Here is a 14916-nt window from a genome sequence, read left to right as displayed (position 1 = left end):
TGGACATGAAAGTTGTTCATATGGTTCTTAAGAACATGTTTTATCTTGGGGTCATCATCATTTGACAAACATATCAAAAGTTAGGTCTTAGTGGATTTCAAAATAGTCAGATGATTTGACTGGTCAACTTCTCAAGTCCAAACTTCAAATCTTGATGAATAAATGATTGAGGACACTCACATAGGCTCATATATGCATAAAATGATGAATGAAAGAACTTCCCTTGATTGACTTTGATCATAGGTTGAGGTTGCTTCATGAGCAAGGCACAATCAATGCACAGTTGAATTAGGGTTTCCTTGAGAAATAATCCTCAAGCCCTTTGGTTTATCTTGATCAAATTGCCAAATTGAGATACTTGGGAGACATATATGATGATTGGGAGCTTTGTGAGCCATTCTCATGCTTGCTTTCATCTTCATCTAGCCACTTCAATGAGCATAGAAACCTCCTAGGAGCAAGATATCTCATGATTACTTGAACTTCAAAACAAAAAGAGTTAGTGACATATTTTTGTGCTTTTGGTTAGTAAACAAAATAAGAAAAACAATGATATATACAATTCAGGCATGCTTGGTGGTCTTAACCACTCACATAAGTCCCAACCCTAGGGTAAGGAGCCAAGATGCTATGATCCTTGAGGCAAAATGCAATGAGCAATGATATGATGCCATGAGGGATCTGAGGGTCAAAATTAGGATCTTACAATTTTGAATTCTAAATTCAAACAGTAAGTAACGATCAAAATCCTGGAGCAATACTTAGAATTGATTTGCAGCATGCCGGCTGAAGGTCGACTGCCTCATTAACGCCGCGAATAGCCTGATTGCTTTGATGCGTCATGCCTAAGTACGCAAGTGCCGCCTACAAGCCACCAATAGCGCCTCTACGACCACGCCCTCGGACCCGGCCCCGAAGCTGGAGGTTGTGTCACCGGTGGCTACACCGGAGAGGGGTTATTTGGATGTGACATATGGCATAATGCCTGGGACCACCACATATGCCCATGTGGCACCTTATCCTCTTTGACTCCTTTGGCGTGTTTAATATTTCATGGTCTTTATACATGCTTTTAATGTTAGGTCCATTTTCTATGTGGGACTATTTGTAATGCATTTATTGTCATTAACTCAATTGAAATGATCTAGTTCTCTAAGGTCGAGTGGGGGTACATATAAAGATATCAAGCTTTTGCCTTCTCAGACCCTTGACCTCCATAAATGAGGCCATCCATTCTAGCCTTTTCAAGGTATGATTTGAGAATACCCACTCCAGCCTCTAGTGCAACAAGCTTGTAACTATGGTTATGGCAAGACACCTCCAAAGACTTCTTATCCCCCATAAGGGAATCTTTCTCTTCCTCTACCTTCTAGTGAGTGACTTGGACTTTATACCATTCTATTTAAGGGAATATAAGTTAAAATACTTGAATTATTCCATCCTTAGAACGACATTCATCATTAACTAAGTTCCTAGAAGTTGGAGCATTTTCTCAACTCATAGTGATCTTGCTTTTTCATTATCACTAGTGGCATTGAGATGACCATAGAAGAATGCCACTACGTCAAAATTCTTACTCTAAAAATGAAACTCCCTCACACTATGGGTAGAAGAAGAACCCCCTTATTGATGGCCTCCATTAATATCCACAATAACATTGTCCACTACTTAATCAATAGAAGTAGTAGTATCCATATTAATGGCCATTTTGTCAGAGTCAGACCTTCTCTTTTTGGCATGTGGTGGCTCCATGCCTTTAGTGAATAGACGATGTATATCTCTGTGTGTATGTGTGTGTGTGTGTGTGTGTGTGCGTGTTTATGTATAGTCAAGTTATGCCTTCAACTGCATTTTCTCCTCTTGGCTATCCGAGTTTAGATATGAGTGGGATCTCTATGATGCATAGGTTGAACATCGACCATATGAGCTTTGGCTTTCTCCATTATAAAAATTTTCTCGATCACTGAAACATTAGTTATCCATCCCGCAAAAGAGAAAAACAACTCGATCATGATTAGTTAAAAAAGAACATCAATATTGGGTAATCTGTCATGTATTTAAACATTTCTCTCACCCATCCAGGATTACATTGGCCTTGGTATCAGTGTTATACAGCTCCGGGCCAACTCGACATGCCTCCACCAAGTCATCTTCAAGACAGACATACTAAAAACTTTCTCTCATATAGAACTAGTATGACAAGTTGAGAACTCCGTGATTAATTCAATGGAACTCGAGGAAGAAGAAGCCAAATTAGTGTCATTATCGCTCGACAAACTATCGATCCATTCTAAATTTTAATGCTTTCAAAATTGATTCCACAACTTGGTTTTCTCCGAAACAGTTTGGGGTTCCATGGCCTTCTCGAACTCATTACACTCTGGAATAAATACCATAACTAATAAAATGATATATTAGAGTTAAAGGGTCTAGATATTAGATGCGATTGTTAGAAAATGGAGAACGAGGAAAGATATAAAGTTAAAAAATAACTTGGAATAATTTTGTTAAAAGTAAAGGTTAAACTAGTTTTAAATATGAATCGTTGTTGTCGATTTAAAAACGTAAGTCACAGACAATAAAGTTTCCACACTTAATGCTAGCAGTGTAGTGATGTAGAGGTTAATGATAAACTAAATTCTATTGGAGTGCCAAGACACTTACCATTAATTAGGGCTAACCAAAGCTAAGCCCATAGTGAAAATTGTAAAGTAAAGAGATTGGAAAATAACCACAACAAAATCGTCTGCGAATCAGGTAGAACATTATAAGAATGTTCACCTCTCCCTTATAGAAGAATTGACATCTCACCCTTACAAAAGAATGGGCATATTCCCCTCATAGATGGGTAAATCTCTCACCCTTACAAAAGAATGGACATCTCACCGTTACACATGAATAGTCATATCTCTCTAACAGAAGAATGAACATCCCGCCCTTACAAAAAATATTGAAGGACTTTCACTACAACAAAAAACATTTTAAATCACGATTGTGAATGCCCTATAATCACGTTTGAGAAACCGTAGTGAGTTAGTGTTAGGTTGTGAGTAGGCTATTTACAACCATGGTCTATTAGTCATGGTATTAAACTGGAAAACGTGATACATATAACCACGATTATAATAAATAATTATGGTTGTAAGTCATTCTAATTTTTCATTTTTGCCACATGTTTTGCGTGACTACAATGATAAATTTTAGCACAATATATAATATTAAATATTTTTGACACAACAACAACAAGAACAATAAGAACAATAACAAGAACAACAAAAACAAGAAGAAGAAGAAGAAGAAGAAGAAGAAGAAGAAGAAGAAGAAAAAGAAAAAGAAAAAGAAGATGAAGAAGAAGAACAAAAACAACAAAAGCACATCTTTATTTATTGGCTCAGTACTAGAGTCTTTAACCTTGACTCAATACCATTAATGTCAAATCTACAAAACTAATCCAGGAGGCGAGAAACATGCCAAGCAGATTTGAAACATGATGACTAACAACTATTTTGTAACACCAAAAATGGAATGAATAGGTCGAAAGAATGATGTACCTAGAAAGTTCTTTAATAATGATGATATTATAACCTATATAGAGGAAAAATGAAAGAAAGCGTATGACTAACATGGAAGAAAATATATGAAGAAGAAGAAGAAAGATAAAGAAGAAATTGTGTTGAAATTGATTATCTTTATTATGCTGAAGAAGAAACAGTTTTGTGGAAGAAGAAGAAAGACGTAAGAGATATGTTAGGGTTTTTCTTTGAGAGAGAAGACTGTTCTCCAAAGTGAGATTTATATATAAGTAACGCCTTTCACCACGGTTGATACTAAAAATCATGATGAAATGTAAGTATTTTTCATAGCAGTTTCTGGACAAGCCTTTTTTCGAACGAAAAAAGAGAAAATTGTTGGTGCTGAGATTCAAAGTGTGTAACATTACATCTATAGCCATGGTTGGTATAACTAACTGTGATGAAAAGTCTTGTAATAAATTAAAAAAAAAAGCAAGAGCATAAAAATTAGTTATTACTACAGTTGATTAAACTGCCATAGTAATATAGTGTTACCAAATATATATTTTGTAGTAGTGTTCGTAAATTTTGGTCTTTCACTTAAAGAATTTCTCTCTTATAGATCTTGTGCTCGAGGGATAGTATACATTGGTCTATTTCTCTCTCTTTCATACAAGAGTTGGTATAATTCGTCCCTAATTCTCAATTTGTATATAAGCACAAGACCCAACTATAATGATTAACGGGTAAATCGATCAAGCCATCCAAGAACCAACGCGAAAAAGATATTTGAATTAGAAGTATTAGACAACGCATACAATGCAAATTAATGATAATGGGTCGGAACCAAACACGAGAGAAGTAGCCTTGATTAATATTAAGTGGTCTTTATCAGCCTTGAATTGAGAGAACGATTATATATATATATATATATATATATATATATATATATATATATATATATATATATATATATATATATATATATGAATATCATCGCGGAAGAAATGAGGACAAACACTTTTGATACGATGTACACTCGGAGAAACATTTGCGACTCTAATTGACTCAAAATAAATATCAATTAGCGTACCAGCTTGTACATGTACAATTAGTTAACTATTTATATTAAACCATTCTCTTTAATATTAGAAAAGATATTCTTCTTGTTCTCAAATATAAACAAATGTAACTTTTTTATAAAGATTATTATATAAACTGTGTATTTAATTTTAAATATATATCAAGAATATATTAGTTATTAAACGAACCTCAAAATAAAATCTTGTTTAAGTTTTAAATATGAGCAAGTAACTTTTATAATATTAAAGACGGTATTTAGCTTTTAATAAAAGGAGTAAGCGAGTTCTTGTTCATTCAATATAACGTTTTACATAAATTGAAAGACTACCCGAGTATGCTTTTGCATCGGTACATATATGACAATGCTACATTAAATTTTTAATGTATTTTTATATAGTGGTGAATGGAAATATATATATATATATATATATATATATATATATATATATATATATATATATATATATATATATATATATATATATATATATGCATCGGTACATATGTGACAATGCTACATTAAATTTTTAATGTATTTTTATATAGTGGTGAATGGAAATATATATATATATATATATATATATATATATATATATATATATATATATATATATATATATATATATATCCCTTGGTTTTATGACTATGACAAAGACATGTCAACTTTTGTTTGACATATATATGGACAAACAACATAAGAGAATCGTTCACACAAAAGAAACCAGAAATATGAAAACAACATGAAGCTAGGATCCCCACTTTATCTTACCTTTGGCAAGTAGCAGCAAATGGAAATATGCACTAAACATGTAAAAAGTGAAAAGCAAAATAGGTTCATAAATTTGGTGAGGGTAAATAAATGCACATGATCATGAAAATAACACAACAACAGTTTGTAAGGTTTATAAATACAGCTACATTTTTCAAAGTCTCAACACTCTCATTTTTCAATAAATCTTTCATTTTTTCCTCTCTATTTTTCACTCTTTTCTTATAAGAATTGCACGTTAATAGTGGTCAATATCTCACAACCAAAACTTCATTATCCCTCACTCACATCAACAACCACCAGTCCACCATATCTCCTTAAATGGTATGTAGTATATATTAAATCTAAAATATTCATAAGAATTAGTTCAAATCTACTTTTGAATTTTAACCTATAAAAGAAAGGGTAGTGTTCTTCTAAATTCTAACTATAAATTTATTAACTTATGTGATAGTATATTTTTCAAAGAAAATTTGTAGTTTTGTGAACTTTAGAAAACTCTAGATAGTTTAGTTAGTTGATTTCATGTAATCCTAATGAAAATGTATATATTTTTTTAATTTTCTTTTTATTAAATTATCAAAAGTTTAATCTTGTTTACTTTTTTTTTTTTTTTTCTTCATGCAGGTTCATTGTATAGGCCGACAATTATTATTACTTTTGGGAATTATATCATAGCAAGACATCATTTATCATTAACCAATGTTAATGATAAATGACATACAAAGCAACTGTGATTTTCTTGATTAAATTGGTAAGATCTTAAAATCTATATCTAAATAGTATTAGTATTGTTATTTAATTTTTGTTGATCTAAATTTTTTTAGATAAGAAATTTAAGCTAATAATTGTATTAAGCTCTGGATTTTTATAATTTAATTTAATTGAAAAGTATTGTTCTTCAAGTCTATTTATTATCAATTCTCTTCGTAAAAGGAATCTATAAATAGAATTAAATTAACTAATTTATTTTTAAAAAGAAACATAATTTTGAATGAAAACAGATCTAAGCAATAATATACTTGCTCATTCCTCTGACCATCAACACCACATCAAGAAGCTTAATGTTTATAAATATCTCAACCATCCCTGAATTATTCTCTCACTCTCCTCTTAATGTTTATAAATAAATTTCTAAATTATTTTTCATATTCTTAATAAATATATGTTATTTTATATTTACAGACTTACATTATCTATACGTCATTGGTCCAGTACAAAAATCTGCTTCAACAAGCTTCTGACAGGTTGCATATTTAAGTTAATGTTTTAAATTTTAAGGATATTCAAGAAATTATTTGTCCAAATGATGCAAATTCATCTAAACCTATTTAGGTTTGAGCGTTTACCTATCCAATTGGATAAAATATATAAAGAAGTTAAGCTTTTTCTTATAATCTATATTTTCTTATTTTAATTAATGTGTTTTTATTTATTATTTAAATTTGATATTTGTTCAAGGTATATCTTTTAACCATTTGAGTTCTCATATATATTATTTTTAAACACATTCAAAATTTAAAGTGGTATAATATCGTTTTCCTGTTAAAATAATGGTTTAAAATTATAATCCAATAGAGTAAAGTTACATATGTTATACAAGTTATTTAGTTTATGATAGATTTATCAATTTTTTTCTAATGAAAGTATTGTAATTGAAAATGAAGTTTTGTTCAACCACTTCCATTGATGCTAAATTGGTAAAGAGCAAAATTGTATGTATTATGCCTATTGAGAGTTGATGCTATTGGTGTCTTGATGCAAGATCGAAGTTATAGGGATGTTGATCGGTTATAGAGATGTTGCTGCTCTTTCTTTTTAGCTGGATGTCACCTTTAATCAAATGACTCCTCTAGCATAAGCAAATACAAAAATTCTGAAATGTATGACTCCTCTAGCATAAGCAAATACATAAATTCTGAAAGGCATATGAACTGCAATTTCTATAAACACTTATAATTATTTAAAAAAATCTTGACTTCTTTCTATTAATATTTTGTAGAACTCCCATGACAACTGTATTAAAGTCGCATGAATAAATTAAATGCATCTATATCATTTTAATATTGTAACTAACTTTTTTCATGTTTGTTTGATGTTGTAGCATGACTTAATTGTTCTCGGAGATGATATCATAAATAGTATTAATTGTTCCACACAAGTTAGTAATAAATGGAAATCATGGATACCAAAAAATCAAAAAGAACAAGATCAACAATGTTTCTTCATCCCGGTTGGATATCTCTTCATATCCCAAAACAATTGTTTCTCTCCATCTATCTCTAAGTGTTTGTAGTTGTCTCAATGACACACAAATCGTCAAGAAATAAAAATGTATCCAACAAGAAACCAATGTTTCAACAACATGCAACACATTTGGTGTTGGGTCAAGCTCTGATTGTTCAACCAATGTTGGTGATCCCTGGATGATCAAGAAGGTTCTGACAAAGAGTGATCTTGATGATAATTGTAGACTTTTGTTAAATAAGGACATGACTTAGAAATGGGTGGTTCCTATGGTAGATAAAGTTAGAGTTGAGAAAGATTGAGTTAAGGTTGAAGTGTTTGATGTTGACACTAGAAAGATGGAGTTGGAGTTAAAAACTTCAACAATACATGAATCACAAATTTTATAGATAGAAGAAGCTTAAAAAAAGGAGATGAAATTGGTCTCAATTGGAAAAAAAACAAGGAAAAGTTTGATTTTCAATTCTTGATCGGTCTTGATGATAATTAGTATTAGTTTATAATTCGTTAATTTTTATAGATTGTGATTATTTGTAAACATGGATGGAAGATTTGTGTTTTGATGTTATTATTTGTAATCAATCGTTGCTTTAAAAAAACGAGAAAAAAAAACTGCATTGTTTAACATTTTTATCTTCAAAATACAATTTTTTATTACCGTAAATATTGATATAGTTAATTAATGAGTATTGATAACTTGTTTCTCTGAACATATATTAAGAAATTTATTTTTAAAATGGTTTTTTTCTTCAAAAATTGAATACACAATAATTTAAGAATTAAATTTTAATTTTTATATACAACTGATCAATTCTGTCATGACACTTTAATAAAATCATACATTCAATTTTCGTTTTTATTAAAATATGATCATCACAAGAACATAACCTATGTAAATTTTATAAATACAGCTTGACTCTTCAAAAAAGAAAAAAAAAATCCTACATACTTTTGTTATCCCAGTTTCTGTTCATCATAGTAGTAGAGGTCTTGCTGTGCTCTTAAAGATTTCCATGCCAAGTTTCATCCTTTCAAAGTACCAGGGCCATTAAAACAATCCTTCGTGGCTTCGAGTTGGCCTCATGGTTAAGTGTTAATTTTCACAAAAGCAAAATTTTTGGTCTAAACTTGGAATCCAGTTTTTTTAAGAGCATTTCTTGTCTTTCTCAATCACTCACCTTTCCTTCACCTTTTTAGGTAACCCAATTGATGCAAGTCCTCGTAGGAGAGCAACATGGGAACCAATCCTATCAAAACTTTGGAGCAGGCTAAATCTATGGCATGGTAAATTCGTGTGTGGTTCTTTTAAATTCCATCTTGAATTTGATTCCTTTGTTCTATTTCTCCTTTTACAGAGACATGGAGATATTATCAATGAAATCATCCAAATTCAACTTGCTCTTTTATGGATGGGGTGTTGTATCACGAAAAATACGACTTATGACCGCTTCACACACCCACGGATGATTAAACAGAGTCTCCACCGAACTTTATTTATTTCATAATGAAACGGAAAATATCGATAAAACTCTTAAAAGAAGAAAAGAAAATGGTCGTCATAACCAAATTCGGGTTCGGGAGTCGATTTTGCAAGGGAGAGGTATTAACATCCGTCACATCCATTGTACTCGACCAAAAACATTTAGTTAGATTTGTGAATAGAATGTTAGCGTATGTTATTTGTTTTTTTTCGTCGGACTAAAAGTTCAAAAGGAAAAAGAAAGGGGTCGCAAAAAGATTTTTATTAGCGTGTTTGACAAGATTGCGAGTCTTGCTCCTACGTATGCTGAGGTGCAATGAGGAATGATCGCGACTTTGTAAGTCTATTGGGGTATTAACTGCAAGTGCACAGTTCTATCGCGTAGTTTTAAAAGATATCGATCCCACAGGGACTTAATGAATCGATATACCGTTTTTCTAAGGTTACTTCGTAAAGCTAAGGCGGATGATACTTTGATGATTAGGGGGAAAAGTAAAACTAAAATTGGATCTAGATTAAATATCAAATAACGCGGATATCGGTATGTAGTTCGTCGTAATTAGGGAATCAAATCTTCGTTGGTTTCATAGTTTTAAAATAAGTCTTTTCAGTAGACACTATTGATTAAAAGTCTTTTCTCAAACTCTCGCTCTGTTGAATAAAACTATGACTTTATATTAACGTACGCTCTCACTATTTAGTTAAATCTAAAATCACTTTTTGAAAACAATAGAATCTTTAGAAACTCTTTTTAAGAAAATACTAACCGTTTAAACACCCTCGTCTCAAACTCTCGCTCTGTTGACTTAGATTATATGATTAAACTTAAATGCTTAACTCTCGTCCTCACATTTAACCTTTAAAAATACTTTTTGAAAATGATTAGAATTTAATTAACCTTAAAAATTTCTCTCGCCCTGATTTAAAGTTAATGTCCAATTTACACTGTCCAGTTAAAAGCTCAAACTGTCGTTCTATCGATTTTAACTTCTTTATGTCTTTTACTCTCGTACAAAAACTTTGGTATTAACTCTGTAAATTGAGACCGTAAAAAGAGTGACTATATTTTTAAATGAATTTAAACCAACTCAGTTTTGATTCCTTTATTCCGCTTACTTTACATACCGATATCTAAGTTTATTTAGTCGGACATGCTAAACAAGCCTAAATAATAATTATGCTTCAATACAGCCATATCAGATAAACAGTGTAGATAAACAGCAGCACAAAGCATATATAAATTAAAACAATAAATTAATGAACCTGTAAAATTAATAGAAATCTTGGTTATTCCCTAGCTTCGATGCTTGAACACTCCACAACAAACCGGTTGGATTTGTTCTTCACAATCTTCGACCAGACAGTAAAATAAAAACAAAGAAATAAAATACTATGATCTAACGTAAGGTTAGATCCAGTAAAAGTACACAATAGTTTCCGGTGTAGAAATTGTCGTGAGAAAATTAATTGAATGCTTAAGAATTAAGCTAGCAAAGAAAAGAAATAAAATGCTAAAGAAATAAAACTGCTGGAAAAAAAATAGAATGCGGCAAAATACACTGCTGAATGCTGGAAAATATATTGCTGTAAAAGTTTGCACGGCGGAAAAGAGACGACTGCAGGGTTCCACAATTGGGTCTATTTATATTCATCATACAATAACCGTTTCCCAAAATTTCCTTCAGTGTGGTTTCTAATGCGTCATGGAGTCAAGCGAAGAAAAAGGGCGAACGTGCTTCTGTTACGCGTCAAAGCCAGAAAAATAGGAATGGGGGTGTGACGTTCGTTAAACCATGTGTTACGCTCGTAACACTAAGCAGGGTAGCGTGACGCTCGTCACACCTTGTGTGGCGGTCGTCACAGCGTCTCAGCGTTTTTCCTTGTACTTGTGGGCTGGGCTTTAGTGGAATGCTTTTCCTTAGGGAATCCTCTTTTTGCACCCCCTTTTCTTTCTTTTTCACATATGCTTCAAATAATGTCACCTGAAATAAATGGAAGGAAAATATCAAGTAATATCGAATAATATAAAATAAGTCGAATCAAATAACAATATAATTTAATTAAATCAAGTCCAAAAATGTGATATTATTTCATGTTATCAAAGAATTCAGAGAAATGTAGATTTGGGCAAGACAAAAGATATTTTTGGGTTTTTTTGTTATAGTACTTGACGAGACGTTGAATCTCGCTCCTATGTATCCCCAAGTGTGATGTGGAACTCAAAGTTTACTCTTGATAGCAAATGAGTGTTGGTTGATTGATTTTAGTGAACGGATATTTAGATTGCATTCTAGCAGTTAAATGTTGGCTTGTATGTTCGTGGGATAGGCTTAAGCGTTTGTTTGTATCGTGGTAGAACAGACTAAACAATGTTCGTTTGTGAAAATGTTTTCGATCGTGCGGGGGAGAGGAAAAAATAGGTGTGATGTATGGAAGTTTATTTTTGAGTGATTGATGAATACTCAAACTATAAGCTTATTACGGCCATCACACAAATATTCGAGGTTAAAAGGGTCAAGTTTGTCCAACTCAACCTTTTTCAACCAAGCTATTTATGAAATTTGTGTTGTGAATTAAGTCATGTTTCTTCAACGAATGCGGGTACTCGCGCAGGAGGCTAATTACGACCATCATACAATTACTCGGGATTATGAGGTACAAGTACGTTCAATCCAATCTTTTTCATCCATGAAAGAGTAATCTTGATTCAGATATTTAATATATTTTGAGGCGATTGACGAATATTTGAATGACAAACTAATTACGGCCATCACACGAATATTCGAGGTTATGAGGAATAAGTACGTCCAACCCAACCTTTTTCAGTCGGTCGTTTATTGCGAAAAATAATTTTAAGTTTTGATGTGAAAATAATTTTGATTGTGAAATGGTTTTGGAATAACTTTCAATCGATGGTGAAAACGGTTGAAAAATGAAAGATGTGAGGTCAAACGCAAAGTAGCGAGTTCTAGCGCAAGGCATGACTTTATATCACACATCGTACGAAATAAAATACCGCATACGCAAAAAAAATGATAGGGAAACAATGTGCATATAACAATTATGAATAACACATCGAACACAATGAATTGTATCATAATGAAAGCAACATTCAAAAAGCAAAGTAGCGAAAAGCAAATGCTAATCGACGCTATGCTGAAACTAGCAAAAGCACGTACAAATTTGATTAAACGTGATGATAACCAAGTTGCAATGTCGCACATAAATGAAAGTAAACTAGCCAGTAACTTGCTAACGCACTAATCCGCTCATCACAAACGAAATATAATGCACTTAACGCAATGCTGATAAACAATAAACGACAACACGTAATATGCTCTGATCCGACTTTGGTGCAATGATAAATAATAAACATCAGAATAATCATATCAGACAATATTTACAATATTTACATCGTTTAAGAATATTACAACATCCAAACAATAACATTCTAGAAATGCAACGACAATAACACAATCGAATTGAAATCTACATACACCATAAAACAAAAATTAAAAAAAAATCATTATTGATTGTTGCCATGAGCCATTGGAGAAGTGGATTTGTTACAACCCATATAATATATATCTAGAATAATATCATACAAGTTTTATTATTTGGTGCTGACACAATATAAGATCTTAATGGCATCCTTATATGCATGTCCATAAACTAAAATACAATATATGGCACATGTCATATTGTAATGCCAAAATAAAAAATCTAAGAACTATGTACAATGTCTACAATTATACAAAATCTACAGTGGAAGATTCCAACAAAAGCTTCCCTTGAAACATCAATGCACAACTCCTCTTGCATATTATAACCTACAAACAATATCTGGAAAAAAAAACAATATTGGGGTGAGATAATAATCTTAGTGAGTTTCCTGTCTTATGGGCCCACTCGACTTTACAGGATTTCTAATAAATTTTCTAACTTAAGTCAACAAGGGAAAGAAGACTTAAGTAATAGAGAAAAAATATCGCAATGTATGACAACATGTTACCCGAGTTCTTATAACTCAAATAAATCACTAGTCAGATTCACGAAACATCACTCCCCGAGCGGACCTGCGTATATGGCAAGCTCGGTTCACGCATGCTCGTATGATTCGACTTTCATTGTGGATATTGGGTCCTCTACGAGGCTTAATCCTCCGTCTAAGTGACCGTCACCCATATGGACCTCTAACCAACTTAGGGTCTTTCACCGTATGGGCCTCTAACCCACTTAAGTGTCCACCCTTCCGTCATGTCCGCCATGGTTGGGGATCAAACCCAATTGAGACATGGATCATTGGTGTAACATCTCATTTCCTACTTTATATAAGCATCTCAAAATAAAAGGATTAAAATAAAAATCAGAAAATAGCAAAAAAATGTGGACCACTTGATCTCCCTCATTAATTGAGGTGGCAGATCAAGTGGTCCTCAACATGCATTCTATAATGGACACTAGTCAATGCGCTGCAGGGGTGGTATTTAAAACCAACGCATGAGATTAAAATGTTTTGCAAGGATCCTATGGTTTGAGACGTGCCAACACACGACCGGAGTTGTAGTTCCGGTCTTCTTCTCCGGTGGACCTCACCGGACTGGTCCATCCTCAACCATCACCAAAATAAAAAAGGAGGACATGATCTGAAAGAAAAAATGGCGTAGAGCACGAGTCTGACCTCAATTTTAACTAACTCCACATATATAGAAAGATATGAGGAGTTGAATTTTGAGGTGTGTCAACTGAGTTGCTTCGATTTTACCTCTAAGCAACTCAATCTTCTTGCCTATATTGGTAGGACTTCAGACAACCAAAGATCCAAGAGAATTGAGTAGAATTGAGTGAGAGTCGAAGAGATGAAGTTTTGTGAAAATTACCTTCAATGTTATGCAGTTCTTGATGTTGCTTGCTTCAAACACGATCTGATCACACTTGAAAAGCTAATATGAAGTGATTTGAGAGGTTGCAAGGCTGTGGATCCTGGAGTTCTTGAATCTCCAACAGTTGAGATTCAAACTCAAATTTCAAATTGAAATTTCTCAGGTTTTACTTTAGAATGAGAGGGTTTCAGTGGGGGGGAAAGCTGGTGCACAAAGTGTGATTCAAATGAGCTCATAAGCCTTCTATTTATAGCCAAAAGGAAATGATATTTGCACCCTTCAAAATCTGTCCAAAATTGGCATTGTGGATGGCACGAGTGCATGGCCATGTACAGGCCCATGATGCAATGCATTAAGGTCCAAAAATGATTCAAATTGAAGTCTGAATGAAGCTTGAATGGCAAGGCAATGTGAACTAAAGTTTGTACATTTGATTCTTTTCAATTATGCAACCCTGTTAAAGCCATGAGTAGACCTAACAATCTTTGTCCAAAATGCATGAACTTGGGATATTTGGAAAGCTTAGATCAAGGGGAACAAGTTTGATGTTCAACATTTTTTCATTTGGAGCTTGGAACATGGAGAATTTTGAGGTAGAAGTTTGGAAATTTAAACATGTTGAAAAAGTTTCTAAGTGTCAACCCATATATCTCAATATTCCACCTTGTATAACTTTTTATGTAAGCTTCAAATGAGAAACGAGTCTTCATTAAAGTTGTAGATATTTCAAAGACCTTCAAAATGGTCACCAATTTCATGTCATTTGGATTTAGAATGATAGAGTAATGCATTTTTGAAGTTTGGAAAGAATCACTTGTTCAATGTGTAAGACCCCAATTTTGGCCCTAAGATCCCTCATGGCCCATATCATATCATATCATGGCCTCAAGGATCATTGCATGCCTTAGTCCCCTCCTAGTGGGTTGTTTCTTGATCACCAAG

General features: G+C 32.7%; 1 long non-coding RNA gene across 4 annotated transcripts; it reads left to right on the top strand.

Moving 5' to 3' along the window:
* The first annotated feature begins 5480 nt into the window (after positions 1-5480).
* Positions 5481-8238, top strand: LOC127118225 (uncharacterized). 4 transcript variants are annotated; one of them, XR_007802129.1, is made up of 5 exons: positions 5481-5688; positions 5992-6118; positions 6550-6611; positions 7032-7247; positions 7469-8238. It is a non-coding gene; the product is annotated as an uncharacterized LOC127118225 (long non-coding RNA). The 4 variants fall into 4 exon arrangements; XR_007802130.1 differs by having other exon boundaries at positions 5490-5688; positions 7130-8238; XR_007802128.1 differs by having other exon boundaries at positions 5490-5688; positions 7032-8238.
* Positions 8239-14916: the final 6678 nt, after the last annotated feature.

Source organism: Lathyrus oleraceus, chromosome 2 (genome assembly GCF_024323335.1).
Source record: "Lathyrus oleraceus cultivar Zhongwan6 chromosome 2, CAAS_Psat_ZW6_1.0, whole genome shotgun sequence".
NCBI classification, from domain to species: Eukaryota; Viridiplantae; Streptophyta; class Magnoliopsida; order Fabales; family Fabaceae; genus Lathyrus; species Lathyrus oleraceus.
Note: the sequence above shows the minus strand (reverse complement) of the source record. Positions and strands in the feature narration are given on the sequence as shown.